Raw genomic sequence first — 15,216 nt, forward strand, 5'->3', positions numbered from 1 at the left:
GCTCCTTCCTGCAAAAAAAAATTTCTCTATGAAGAATTTTAGTCAGGTTTCAAGCCCCACCATAGCACAGAAACTGCACTTGTTAAAATTACAAATGACTTTTTTTCTTGCATCAGACCAAGGCTGCATCTCATTGCTTGATTTACTCGATCTTAATGCTGCGTTTGACACCATAGATCATGACATACTCATAGATTGATTACAAAACTATACAGGTATTCAAGGGCAGGCTCTAATATGGTTTAGATCATACCTGTCCGATCGCTACCATTTTGTTTATTTAAATCGTGAGTCATCTCATTTATCACCAGTAAAATATGGAGTGCCACAAGGATCTGTCCTAGGTCCTCTTCTATTTTCAATATACATGTTGCCCCTTGTTAATATTATTAGAAAATACGGGATTAGTTTCCACTGTTATGCTGATGATACTCAACTATATATCAACAAGACCAGATTAAACTTCTAAATCATCTAAGCTAACACAGTGTGTTAAAAATGTAAAAGATTGGATGACCAATAATTTTCTCCTATTAAATTCGGATAAGACAGAGATATTACTTATTGGACCAAAAAACAGTACACAAAATCTAGTAGACTACAATTTGCAACTAAACAGATGTACTGTTACTTCCTCTACAGTCAAAAATCTCTGTGTTATATTAGACAGCAACTTTTGAAAATCATATTTCCCATGTTACAAAAACTGCCTTCTTCCATCTTAGAAACATTGCCAAGCTACTTAACATGTTGTCTGTTTCTGATGCAGAAAAGCTAGTTCATGCATTCATGACCTCTAGACTGGATTATTGTAATGCACTTCTAGGTGGTTGTCCTGCTTCTTCAATAAACAAGCTACAGGTAGTCCAAAATGCAGCGGCTAGAGTCCTTACCAGGTCAAGAAAATATGATCATATTACCCCAATCCTACAGTCTCTGCACTGGCTACCTATTAAGTTCCGTATCAGTTACAAATTATCATTACTTACCTATAAGGCCCTAAATGGTTTAGCTTCTGTTTACCTAGCCTTATACCACACTACAACCCATCACGCTCCCTAAGGTCACGAAACACTGGACTTTTGGTAGTTCCTACAACGTGGATAGCAAAGTCCACTAAAGGAGATAGAGCTTTTTCGCATTTGGCTCCCAAACTCTGGCATAGCCTTCCTGATAATGTTCGGGGTTCAGACACACTCTCTCTGTTTAAATCTAGATTAAAAACACATCTCTTTCACCAAGGATTCGAATAATGTATCTCGTAAATTGTGACTGCAGTTGTATCTGATCAAATGCACATTCTTATTCTTTAGCTTGGGTTAAACTAATTAATTTTACTTTGTTGGAACAGCAGCTACACTAATGATTTCCCTGTTTGTTTCTCTGTTTTGCCACAGGATTTACATCCCGTGGTAACTAGGATATACACAAGCTCCAGTCTGGATCCTGAACACCTGAGAAGAGATGATGCTGACCCCTCAGAGGACCTCAGATGATGCTAACCCTGAAACAACATACAGAACTAACAAATATTGCTACTTACTATGCAATCACATTATAATTGCTGTTAATAGTGTTCATCGTCTGGTTGACTATGTCTTGTAAACTGATCTCCATATAAGCTTATAAGCTACTAAATATTGTAGAAACTACATTTTCTGTAAAGTTGCTTTGCAATTATTTTTATCGTAAAAAGCGCTTTACAAATAAACTTGACTGGCCAGCAACTCACCAGACCCTAACCCCATAGAAAAACTTTCCAGAAGGCCAACAATTAACTAAAAATGTTTTTTTATTATTATTATTGGTCTTATGAAGTATTCTAATTTGTTGAGATTAGTCAGGGTTTTTTTAGCCAAAATCATCACAATTAAAAAAACCAAAGACTTAAACTTCTTCAGTATTTTTATTGTTTTTTATTGAGATGCACCTGTGTGTGTGTGTGTGAGTGTGTGTGTGTGTTTGTGTATATATATATACTGTGTGTATATATATATAAATGTGTTATATTTTTGAATGCTTTCCAGCTAGCAAAACAAGAAAAAAAATGTAGGGCTTAATCTAATCCATTTGTTGTTGGTTGATCAAGAATGGAAGCAGATCTGAATGATCACAAAAGTCTGAGTCTCGCTGTATCGCTCAGGCTGCACTGCAGTGTCTATTCACAGGCGCGATCCCACTACTGATCGACACGGGGGCTTTGACCTGCTCCGTCTCCGACCTGGGCCGGTTCACCCCTCCTTAGACGACCTGGTGGTCCCGAGCTCCCCCAGGAGCACCATATCGATACCGAACTTAGTGTGGACACCTGATCAACATAGTCCACTGCAGCCCAGAACCCCTGAACTCAAGCGATCCGCCAGCCTCAGTCTCCCAGCAGCTTGGATTACAGGCGCGCGCCACTGCACCCGACGAGAGCTCGAGCATCAGCGCTGATACTCAATCTAGTGCTCACTGACACCTCCAGTACAGCACAGCAGAACACTACACTGACATTAGCTGTGGAGCAGAGAACTTCTTGGAGTTTAAACATCTCCAAACAAATCAGCAAAAATCGAGTTTTTCCACTTTTAATTTAAAACATTCAATTGCAGTTTTCCTTTACTTCAACACATCTGAATATCGTTTAATCCAACTCAATGGCTAATACATGAATCTTTTGCTATAACATACATTTTTAGCTGGTTTATTACCTGTTTTATTTATCATGTATATTTATCACATGTAGATACAGCTCGTTAATTTTATTGTGGCAAACTTTGCTGTTTATATCCAGTTACCATTACTTCAGTGACTGTCGAGAAAATTAGCCTCACTCATGTCTGGTTTTAAATTATTTATATGATTTAGTGTAGTTAAATGATAGTAGTTTTGAATAGACTAACTGATCACTCATTTGGTTGTTAAAAGTCACCAGGTCTAGATTAATAAGGTGTCTTTAATTAAACGAACTTAACTCAATCCACTAAGGCCACATGTCTCCCAACTTAAGATCTTTTGTTCAGCTGATTGAGTTTTTATAGTTGAAAAAACTAAGAAAATATTGTAATTTCAACTTTTAATGTTATTTTCACTTGACTTAAAGTATGTTCAGTTGACTAAAAATGTGTTTTTAAACAGCATGACAAGGTCAAAAGAAACTACTATGCTTGATATTTTGGTCCAGGTTTTTTTTTCAAACCAGCAGCAGCTCATTGGTAACTTTAGCCATACTCATTCTTAAAAAACGTAAATAAATGAGTAGAACCAACGTATTTTCACCAGTTTAGCCAACATTTTTGCATTTAATTGTCCAGTTAACTAAAATATAATCATTAGTCTAACTTTTTGTGAGTTGGATTTTTTATTTTCATAGCCAAATCAAAGTGGGTGCTCTTATATATCATATACAGTATATGAGATATATACAGAAACCTGGCAAACCAGTAGGACTCATGCTTTTTGTCACTTGTCAGGAGCCACTTGGTGATGCTCACCAGCTATTTCTCTAAGTGAGATCTAGCAGATCTTGCCCTGTTCTGCTATGTGCTGCTTGAGTTGCTGTCCATTCGCAAAGTGCTGGGCTATACTAACCTTATATGGAAACGTATTCTGAAAATTCAACCAAACTATCGTCAGCTGTTGTGTATTAGGAATCAAGACAGGTAAAAAAAAAAATTATATAATGAAAGATAGATCATTGGAGCTAACATTCTACGGTAGAATGTCATTCCATATAGATGGAGCTGACTGACTCTTGCCGTATCCGGTCGGCAAAACAGTAAATTTCAACGCTGACTTCTGTTCCTCTTTTAGATAAAAACCTGAGTCTAAATCGTTCATTGTCATTCTATATAGATCTTTCAGATTTAGGTCTGGATTTCCATGCTACTATGATGTTGCCAATGCGTCAAAAAATATTTATCAAACGACAGTGCCCCCCCGCCGATGATCCAATGCCCCTCCAGTAGAGCTGCTCTGACGCCGACTCTGAAACAGGTAAGCAAGGGTAACGATATTTTGTAGCCAATACACAGTAACTACAACATATTTACCATGCTTCTCCTACTGTAACCGTAGTTTTACTCTGGTATTTGTATTAACTAATGCACAATAACCACAACATTTACTATGGGTTTACCACGTTAACCGTAGTTTTACTCTGGTATTTGTAGTTAGTAACACACAATAACCACAACATTTACCAGGATTTTACCACAGTAACTGTGTTTTTACTCTACACTATTTGTAAAACACTGTAACCACTAAGTTTGCCACGCCTTTAATACCTTTTTGTGAAGTAATTGTAATTCAGTGTTTTTTCTGTCTTGCAGTTACGTCGGATTACATACTCCACAACAACCTGTAATCCAGCAGCTCTTTAAAGAAGCCATCTCTTGTAAAATCTCTCTCTCTCTCTCTCTCTCTCTGCTAGAATTAACAGGGAACCTCAACTCGCTGATTTTGAAGAAGCTGTCAAGGGGGCTGAACAAGTCCTTCAAAGGTTCAACCCTTCACAGGTAATGTTGAAGACTTTTAGTTATAACTGATTTGCTTTAATGAACGCATCCTTATATTATGTGTTAATCAAATATTTTGGTCGCAGATCATTTATTTTTTATTTATTTGAAAGGGACAATGCACATTAATGAACATCTGCATTGAAACAACAAAAACAGACGTAAACATGTCAGATTATAGCCACAGGGCTAATTTACATCCGTAGTCCCTTAATTGGCAAATTACAGAAATACAGAACTTATAACATACAAAATGACAAAAATGAATAAGTTCAAGCAAAGTAAAATAAAAGTCACTTAATGGTCACAAAACTGGTTTGCTTTAAGCCACACTTTGAGTTTGATTTTAAATATAGGAAATGTGGAACATTCCCTTACAGTGATGGGGATACTGTTCCATAACTTACAAGCCTTCACAGACAGAGGATTTGAGTCACCTCTAGTGGAAGCCTGTGTCCTGGCACCACTGTGAGTCTTTAATTTAAAGAAGTCCGACATGGGAGATGGGGCTAATCCATTTAACACTTTGTAAACAAAACAGGCATATTTAAAATTTTAAAAAAGTTTAAAATTCTCTAGACTTAATAGATTATGTGTTTGTAATATATTACAAATATGGAAGGAAATTGGTTTTTATCAAAGACTTTTTTACTCAAAGGCATTTTTATAGAGTGATTCTATTGATTTGAGTGTGTTCATACCAGTCAATGTCCAACTTGTACAACAATATTCAATATGTGATAAAATCATAGAATGTAGAAACACCTTAGCAGCCCCAAATGGTATAAATTGATGGATTTGTTTAAAATTTCGTAGATTTAATTTTACTGTACTCGATATTCTTTTTACATGTTTTTTAAAACTTAATGTGGAATCAAGGGTCACACCAAGGTGACCAATTTTAACACACTGTCTCAACATGTTTATATTTCAGGAAGGCCTGTCATGAGATTTAAATTTGACCATCTTGTGCATATATGAAGAAGACCAAAAGCTGCAAAGGCAAACACTTCCAATGGTACGTCTGTGCATCTGAGCACCTTGACTGAACCTTACTGCAGATACATTTTTCTCAGCATTTGATGTTTCTTAAATTTTGGTTCACATAGCCCATCAGGAAGAACAGTCAACAAAGAGCATGTTGTAGTAGCAATAATTCATACAATAATCATATTATATTGTACAAGAGTACTTGTAGAAAATTCTACAACTTTTACTCCTACTGCTGTTATTGGCCATTACCACAACTCCCATCAGATTGTGCCCATTGTAAGAGTGTTTATATCATGAAGTTTATATTAAGTCCATTGTATTCTTTATTATTCTTTACAAATTGGTGCCGTCTCTTCCTGTTTCAACAGTACATGATATCTGTCCACACCTCATAGTCTGCCTTTCTTTCTATGGTGATTTTACTGAACACATCTGTCTTAGAAGCAAGATAATGGAAATGCTAGTTTAACTTTTCAAGTGCTACAAATCAGATCTTCAATGAATTTGGGCAAATCAGATCACTTAAAGCTGTTCACACAAAGACCAATAACTATAATGAGAAGTATTTTTAGCATCCACACCAACAGACGATACTGTTCTGTTTACTGTTATGCACACTGCATGTATAGTATGTTGTATTCTGCCATTTGTTGTTGTCAGTGTTTTTGTTGTTCATCATGTGATAAATTATCTTTGTTTCTTCTTACAGGATTTCTCACAGATTACTTAATCATTCTTCATCAGCTCTTCAGGAAGAGACGGCACCAATTTGTAAAGAATAATAAAGAATACAATGGACTTAATATAAACTTTAGACAAGGTTTAGACAAATCATATAAAATCGTACGAGTGAGGTCGTACAAATTGGTACGAATTAGCCACCTCGTAAAAAAACGTACGAATTGGTTGTGAGATAGCGTTAGATTGATGCTCGAGCTCTCGTCGGGAGCAGTGGCGCGCGCCTGTAATCCAAGCTGCTGGGAGACTGAGGCTGGCGGATCGCTTGAGTTCAGGGGTTCTGGGCTGCAGTGGACTATGTTGATCGGGTGTCCACACTAAGTTCGGTATCGATATGGTGCTCCTGGGGGAGCTCGGGACCACCAGGTCGTCTAAGGAGGGGTGAACCGGCCCAGGTCGGAGACGGAGCAGGTCAAAGCCCCCGTGTCGGTCAGTAGTGGGATCGCGCCTGTGAATAGACACTGCAGTGCAGCCTGAGCGATACAGCGAGAGCCAGACTTTTGTGTTTGCTCTCAAATAACCAGGCCTGCTGGGACAAAAAAAAGAGCCCAAGAAATGTTTGAACTACAAGAACTCCTTATTAAGCTCTTAAGAAAATGGTTTTACTGACAAATTTTGATAATTTCTTTAAAAGGCAGTTACATTGATAAGCCATTAGACATAAGAATAAAAACATGGAAATAACTCTTAAACACCTAAAAATGTCCAATTTTTTACACCTATGATTGTTTGTGTGTTTTCTTATGGAAGTTTGGCTGTTTATCATCCAGATTAAAAAATAAATCACCCCTGCACACAAGAAGTCAACAATATCCTATCTCAGTGATTACCTCCCTAGCACTCTCGTCTATCATCATGCAGTGATTTGAGAGCTTGTCATGACCAGCGTCAATGCCACTGTCCCACCCATACTGGACCCCTTAAAGTTTACTTAGATTACTTAGAATCTGTGAAAGGACCACGACAAACATCTTAAAGCACTAAGCACTATCCCAGTACCACCCCAATTAGTGAAGAAATAACAATAATTGGCAAGGTCCCAATTTCTCAGTGCTATTTCTCAGCACTGAGCAAAAAATAAACTTATAATACTTATATAATTATGTAAGTGTAGTTCACGTAAATGTAGGTAACATAAATGAAACAGTTTTGATAAAATTATGTAAATATGTGAAATTGGGTTTTAATAATGGTTGTGTTTAAGAAAAAACAATGTCATTCATTCTGACAGGTGCATTAATTGAAGCAAGGTAGAAAAACATTAACATTTACCCATAAAACCAATTTAAAAAATATATATTTATATTAAACTGTTGGCTTTCTGGAAAGTATGTTCATTTTTTTGTTCATGTACTCAATACTTGGTAGGGGCTCCTTTTGCTTTAATTGTTGCCTCAATTCGGCATGGCATGGAGCAGATCAGTTTGTGGCAATGCTGGGGTGGAATGGAAGCCCAGGTTTCTTTGACAGTGGCCTTCAGCTCATCTGCATTTTTTTTTGGTCTCTTGTTTCTCATTTTCCTGTTGACAATACCCCATAGATTATCTTTGGGGTTCAGGTCTGGTGAGTTTTCTTGCCAGTCAAGCACACCAACAGCATGGTCATTTAACAAACCTTTGGTGCTTTTGGCAGTGAGGGCAGGTGCCAAATCCTGCTGCAAAATGAAATCAGCATCTTCAAAAAGCTGGTCAGCAGAAGGAAGCATGAAGTGCTCCAAAAATTCTTGATCAACAGGTGCAGTGACTTTGGTTTTCAAAAAACACAATGGACCAACACCAGCAGATGACATTGCACCCCAAATCATTACTGACTGTGGAAACTTAACACTGGACTTCTGTCACGAACGTACACACAGACAGAGAGATCCAATAGCAGTGTTTAATAGGGAGAATCCAAAAATTGTAGTCCAGACAGGCAAGACGTCAATAATAACAAAAGCAGTCCAAAAACAAGAAACACGAAAAATACTAGGGAACACGAGAAAGCAGGGTGGCATAAACCAAGGACTCCATGAAACAGACAGAAACAGACCAGGTATATAAGGACAGATGAAAATGATGAAAGTGGAAACAGCTGAGTCCATTTAACAAGTGTGCAATTAACAGTGATGAATCGGACAAAGGCTTGTGGGAAATGTAGTGCCTGCAGTGGGGTGACTATGGGAAAGTGAGACCACTAGTGGACACCCAGGGAAACACAGACCAGACACTGTGACAACTTCAAGCAACTTGGGCTTTGAGCTTCTCCACCCTTCCTCCAGACTCTAGAACTTTGGTTTCCAAATGAAATACAAAACTTGCTCTCATCTGAAAAGAGGACTTTGGACCATTGGGCAACTAGTCTCAGCCTCAGACGTCATGCCCATGGACCGTTGGCTAAACATCTGATGCATGTAGGACACAAAAGTGGAAACACTTCAGGAGTTTTCGAAGTCATCATCTGACTGGTTGAAATATATAAGATTTCTGGGAGACGTGTGTGTCACGTTCTTTAAAGACGTTGTGTTTACAACTGTGATGGCAAGCACTTTTTTAGGATCAACTAAACACTGGATATTTAAAAGTATCTCAAATATTTAAAGTTTGCAGCATAGAATCTTTCAAATACATCCGAGAGTTTTACAATGTTATTGTGGCGACATTTCCATGCTACGAAATGTGGCACTGAACAAAACAAACTGTGATTGGTTGTTTGAAATGTCTATCAAACGGCCTCATAGACGGGCCTTGGCCAATAAAAGCTGCCATGAATTACAGACCTTCAGCCATCAGTCTGAAGGTCTGTCTATGTGAGACTACTGGGCAAAAGTCCAGTTCTTCTTCTCCTTAGCCAAGGTAAGACGCCTCTGATGTTGTCTGTGGTTTAGGAGTGGATTAATGAAGGATACGACAACTGTAGCCAAATTCCTTGAGCCCAGCCTCAGTCCATTCCTTGTGAAGTTCCCTCAAATTCTTGAATTGATTTTGCTTGACAATCCTCATAAGGCTGTGGTTCTCTCGGTTGGTTGTGCATCTTTTTCTTCCACACTTCTTCCTTCCACTCAACTTTCTGTTAACATGCTTGGATACAGCACTCTGTGAACAGCCAGCTTCTTTGGCAATTAATGTTTGTGGCTTACCCACCTTGTGAAGGGTGTCAATGATTGTCTTCTGGACAACTGTCAGATCAGCAGTCTTCCTCATGATTGTGTAGCCTAGTGAACCAAACTGAGAGACCATTTGAAGGATCAGGAAACCTTTGCAGGTGTTTTGAGTTAAGTAGCTGATTGGCAATGTCACCATATTCTAATTTGTTAAGATTTGGTAGATTTTTGTTAAATGTGAGCCAAAATCATCACAATGAAAAGAACCAAAGACTTAAACTACTTCAGTCTGTGTGCTGTGAATTTATTTAATACATGAGTTTCACAATTGAATTAATGAAATAAATAAACTTTTCCACGACATTCTAATTTATTAAGATGCATATGTACTTCTCTTAGTCAAGTGTTTACTGTGACTTATCAAGCAATCTTTGAAACAGTTTTGAGGTTAAGACAGTGAACACACCGTACACATACAGGTTATATTTTTCTTATTATTATTATTATTGTGTTTATGTGGCTCTATTGTCTCTATTGGCCAGGCTGGCATTTTTTGTAATGGTACTGAATTATGGTTTAAGAAAATATTAAGCAGTAAAAACTGTTTTCAACATTGATAATAAGAAGAAATGTTTCTTGAGCAACAAATCAGCATATTATGCATACTATGAAAATTCAGAGTTGACATCACAGGAATAAATGACATTTTAATAAATATTAAATTCTGAGTGCTTTCCAGCTAATCGAATAAGAAAAAATGAATAAATCTAGACAGAGCTTAATTCTATCCAATGGTTGTTTTCTTGTGAAAAGTGAATGGAAGCAGATCTGAATGTGATTGGCTTGACTGCAGCGCTGCCTCAAGACAGCAGAGAAAAGTGAGCATGTAATAGGAAGAAAAAAAAAATTCACAATTAAAATCTGCAACATTCATTGAGAAAATAAATAGGGTCAATTTTGATTTCATGCTGACTAACATATTTCTACAAAGTTCCCATTTAATATCCTGGTTCCTATTTTCAGTTGTTCTCAATCGGTTTGACTTGATTGTCCACAACAATTTTCAAAGGTTTCATGCCCTTCAGTATTTCTGCTATAGTAAGGAATTCTTTTTTTAAATAAAAAAAGCTGTTAAACAAAAATAAACAATAATTGTTGTGGGTAAATAAAGACAAAAAAATATTTAACCATTTTAATTAAGTTATTCTAATTGTATTCATTGTTAACAAGAGAGTTTTTATGTCACAGCTGCTTCATAATTTCCTGATGTTGTATCACCAGAACATGTTCCAGTCAGCTTTTATTTTCTTCTAGGAATAAAAACAGCAAAGTTTGCCAAAATAAAATGAATGAGCTTAATGTGATAATTATACATGCATATGATAAATAAAACAGGTAATAAACCGGCTAAAAATCCAAAGTTATCACAAATGATTCATGCATTAACAATTGAGATGGACTAAATGATATTCAGATGTGATGAAGTAAAGGATTGAATGTTTTAAATTAAAAAGGGAAAAGCTCTCGTCGGGAGCAGTGGCGCGCGCCTGTAATCCAAGCTGCTGGGAGACTGAGGCTGGCGGATCGCTTGAGTTCAGGGGTTCTGGGCTGCAGTGGACTATGTTGATCAGGTGTCCACACTAAGTTCGGTATCGATATGGTGCTCCTGGGGGAGCTCGGGACCACCAGGTCGTCTAAGGAGGGGTGAACCGGCCCAGGTCGGAGACGGAGCAGGTCAAAGCCCCCGTGTCGATCAGTAGTGGGATCGCGCCTGTGAATAGACACTGCAGTGCAGCCTGAGCGATACAGCGAGACCCAGACTTTTGCGTGTGGACTAACAGAGAAAGAAATATTAATTATATTATTAAGAATTATATGGTAATAAAACCGTTTTACTCTTCCGTCAACTCCAGATAAAGACATTGTCTCTCTTTTAAATTTGTAAACTTTTTAAACTTGATATCTTTTCAGCAATGTCATTTTTTGGCGTTGCACTTTAAGAGGCACTATTATGTCGTGTCAAATTACTGGTAGCCTACTATATCGCCTCTCTCTGGCAGATATGTGATATTCTGTTCCTATTCAGCGTCTGCCAAAATGAGTCCAATCTGACTTTTCTTAAGAACCGTGCTCTAAAGCAGTGGTTTTTAACCCCCTTCAACCAGGCATTCACTAAATTCCAAGGGTTTCATTACCACGACGTAAAATGGGCGTTTCTGAAGGTCTTGGTAAAACGCCCTCTTTCAAAAAAAAAAAAAAAGGTCGATCATGCGCAGAATGCTGTTTTTTTGTTGTTTTTTCCCCCCGCGGGCATTTTTTAATCCTAGGATCAACTCAGATGGATAATGAAGGATAAATAAAATCATACCTACGATGGAGAAAACAGTCATAGGCCTACAGTTAGATATTATATTTCATATCTATTATGTTTTATTATCTTACAGTTAAGCTATTTTCGAAAACAAATAAACAACCAAAAAATGTAAAACGTGTAGTAACGTTAGTACTACTTATGTTTTACTGTAAGTTTACTACAAACCAAACATGGTTATTGGAGTTCATGCTAATCACAAAATATTGTGTTTGATAAGCCACTCACATTGAGACAGGTACAACAGTGTTCCTGTTCACACATTTTAACCCTCAAACATTTTATTATGCTCTTGATTTATCGATTTCTTTCTCTTTCTCTTTTCTCAGTCCACTCTTCAGAAAAGTGATGGTTTGGGAGATAATACATCAGAAGATCCTGTAAGCTCTGAACCAACCAGTCCTTCAAACATTTTCAAACATCTTATGTTCTTTCTGTGTAAATTCAATTTAGGATAGAATTATGAATAGTTACAAGGGTTCTTTACAAGCAGTGGGCTTTGGAAAAGTACTGAGATGAATAAAATCTGTGGTTTAACTGCAGACTTGTCTTGTGTGATAGAAATCATGAAAGAATGGATGTAAAGTCAGTAAACTTATTGAAGTGAAATAGGCATAACATAACTGAATAGTATATTGTGAACATGAAACGATCAGGACAGGGATCTGAAGTCATAACTGTATTAATGTAATTTGACATGAAACACCTGAGATCAGGACATGGGATCTGAAGCCATAACTGTATTAATGTAATTTTACATGAAACACCTGAGATCAGGACATGGGATCTGAAGCCATAACTGTATTAATTTACATTTTACACTAAACACCTGAGATCAGGACAGGTATCTGAAGTCATAACTGTATTTATGTAATTTTACATGAAACACCTGAGATCAGGACATGGGATCTGAAGTCATAACTGTATTTATGTAATTTTACATGAAACACCTGAGATCAGGACATGGGATCTGAAGCCATAACTGTATTAATGTAATTTTACATGAAACACCTGAGATCAGGACATGGGATCTGAAGCCATAACTGTATTAATGTAATTTTACATGAAACACCTGAGATCAGGACAGGTATCTGAAGCCATAACTGTATTAATTTACATTTTACACTAAACACCTGAGATCAGGACAGGTATCTGAAGTCATAACTGTATTTATGTAATTTTACATGAAACACCTGAGATCAGGACATGGGATCTGAAGCCATAACTGTATTAATGTAATTTTACATGAAACACCTGAGATCAGGACATGGGATCTGAAGCCATAACTGTATTAATGTAATTTTACATGAAACACCTGAGATCAGGACAGGTATCTGAAGCCATAACTGTATTAATTTATATTTGACATGAAACACCTGAGATCAGGACAGGTATCTGAAGTTAGAACTGTATTTATGTAATTTTACATGAAACACCTGAGATCAGGACATGGGATCTGAAGTTAGAACTGTATTAATGTAATTTTACATGAAACACCTGAGATCAGGACAGGTATCTGAAGTTAGAACTGTATTTATGTAATTTTACAAGAAACACCTGAGATCAGGACAGGGATCTCAAGTCATAACAGTGTTTATGTAATTTTAACTGTATGAATGTAATTTGACACGAAACACCCGCGATCGCGGAAAGGTTACCTTAAGTTGTAACAGTATGAATATAATATGAAAAACACCCACTATCTCGGAGAAGTAACGCTATTTGAACCAATTTTAGCGAACGGCTTTCTTTCCAATCTGCGCATGATCGTTGACCTATGCAAATTATCAAATAGGCCACGCTTGTCCGATGACGCAATATCTGTTACGCTGTTCTGAAATCCCTGGAAAAAAGTGCTAGCCCCTTCAACTAGGGAAGCGCCAGCACCTGTCAAGGGGGGCGCGAGCATCAGTTAATTCACAGACGTTCCCATGAGGACATATGAACATGAGTTAGCAAATCTAGAAAATAGTAAAGTATGCTTTTAGTTAACTTTTTATGTACTGTACTTCTCAGAAATTGGCTTTATGTACTCCTCAGAAATATACTTAAAATAACATTTAAGTATACCTGACTTATACTTTAAAAAAGTCTAAATATATTTGAGCTATACTCCTAATCCGTGTTTTCATTATTACACGGTAGAGGGCGCTAGTACACATCTTCTGCACAGTATTTCAAAGTGAAAAAAAATAACAACATACTAACACATGTAATCTAACATGATCATCTGACATAAAACAGCATTAAACTGTAATATTGAATAAAATGTTTTTGATGAAACTTACTCACATTAAAGCGTGTAAAAAATGCAGGAAGCTAGAATAAAATGGTTTTATTTACAAGCTGATACCCTGTTCTTTCTTTTGATGTTTTGTATTTTCATATATTCATAAAACAAAATATATACAAATTAAAACCTAAATAGGGACATAGTAGTACACTTAAAGTATGATGTAAAGTTCACTTAAAGAAAACTTAATGAGTATACTTGCAGTATAAAACTACTAAACTAGTAGTTTACTGAGACTATACTTCAAAGTGTACAAAGTATTTAATTTTTAAAGTAAACTGCTAGTATACATATAAGCTCACTTAGTATAATTGCAGTACAAACTACAAACATAGTAGTTGTGTACTCAAAGTTTGCTACTGTTATACTTAAACTTATTTTTATATACTAGAAAGTGGGCCAATTTAGTCCCAAGGAGTATTGAAACAGTACACTTACAAGTATACTACTAGAACACTGATATTTGTATACTTGCTACATGAAGTATACCTAAAAATATACTTGTAATTTACTTAAGTATACTTAATAAAATAAACTATACTACTTTTTGGTAAAGGTAGTCCCTGGTTGGAGCATGGTTGGTTCGAGTATCAGTTATGCTTATTGACAGTGTAAAAGATGGTTTACGGTGGGCTGTGTCGGAAATCCAACCACGGATTGGCATGTTATCTCAGAAACAGACTCAGACATCACTGAATCAGGTAAACTGGTTATATATTCATGTTTTAGTATAATTACACACGCTATACCATGCCTTTTTAGGTAGGTTTCAGTCCCCCTATCTGTCACCTTAGCCCCCCAAAACTATCAGGCCTGTGCTGCTTCCACAAGAAAGTTTTTCTCATTCGTACGATGAGATTGGCAGCATACAAATATTTCATGAATTACAACGTGAACTCTTGATTTGTTGATTTGCACATTGATCTGCACTCGTTTCTATGTTAAATAGATAAATGAGGCCCACTGACACCAAACTTTGTGTGTGCTATTGTCAACTCTGACAGAACCACATCGATTTGACAACAGCGCCACCTATTTATCAAATGTGATAAGCCATTAAATCATATTACTAGTTGTATTAATGATTTCTCAGCTGTTTTAACTAATCATTCTAAAATGGCTTCAATTACTAATTTCTTTAGTTGGTCTGATGCTTGCTTCTGTAATGCTTGGCCCCGTAATTGCTGCTTGCAGCTTTATTAATAATTGTTTTTAACATTTTAAATGCCCCTTGACTGGG

The 15,216-nt window shown here is 36.7% G+C and overlaps 1 protein-coding gene and 1 long non-coding RNA gene across 2 annotated transcripts in view; one reads left to right on the forward strand and one right to left on the reverse strand.

Annotated features, from left to right (window-relative positions):
* Positions 1-15,216, reverse strand: part of LOC132119361 (small glutamine-rich tetratricopeptide repeat-containing protein alpha-like) — a 184,717-nt gene that overhangs the window by 126,232 nt on the left and 43,269 nt on the right. The window lies entirely within an intron of this gene.
* LOC132119366 (uncharacterized) lies at positions 4,132-6,243 on the forward strand. The gene is made up of 3 exons (XR_009426147.1): positions 4,132-4,499; positions 5,434-5,517; positions 6,202-6,243. It is a non-coding gene; the product is annotated as an uncharacterized LOC132119366 (long non-coding RNA).

This window comes from Carassius carassius, chromosome 38 (assembly GCF_963082965.1).
Source record: "Carassius carassius chromosome 38, fCarCar2.1, whole genome shotgun sequence".
Classification (NCBI taxonomy): domain Eukaryota; kingdom Metazoa; phylum Chordata; class Actinopteri; order Cypriniformes; family Cyprinidae; genus Carassius; species Carassius carassius.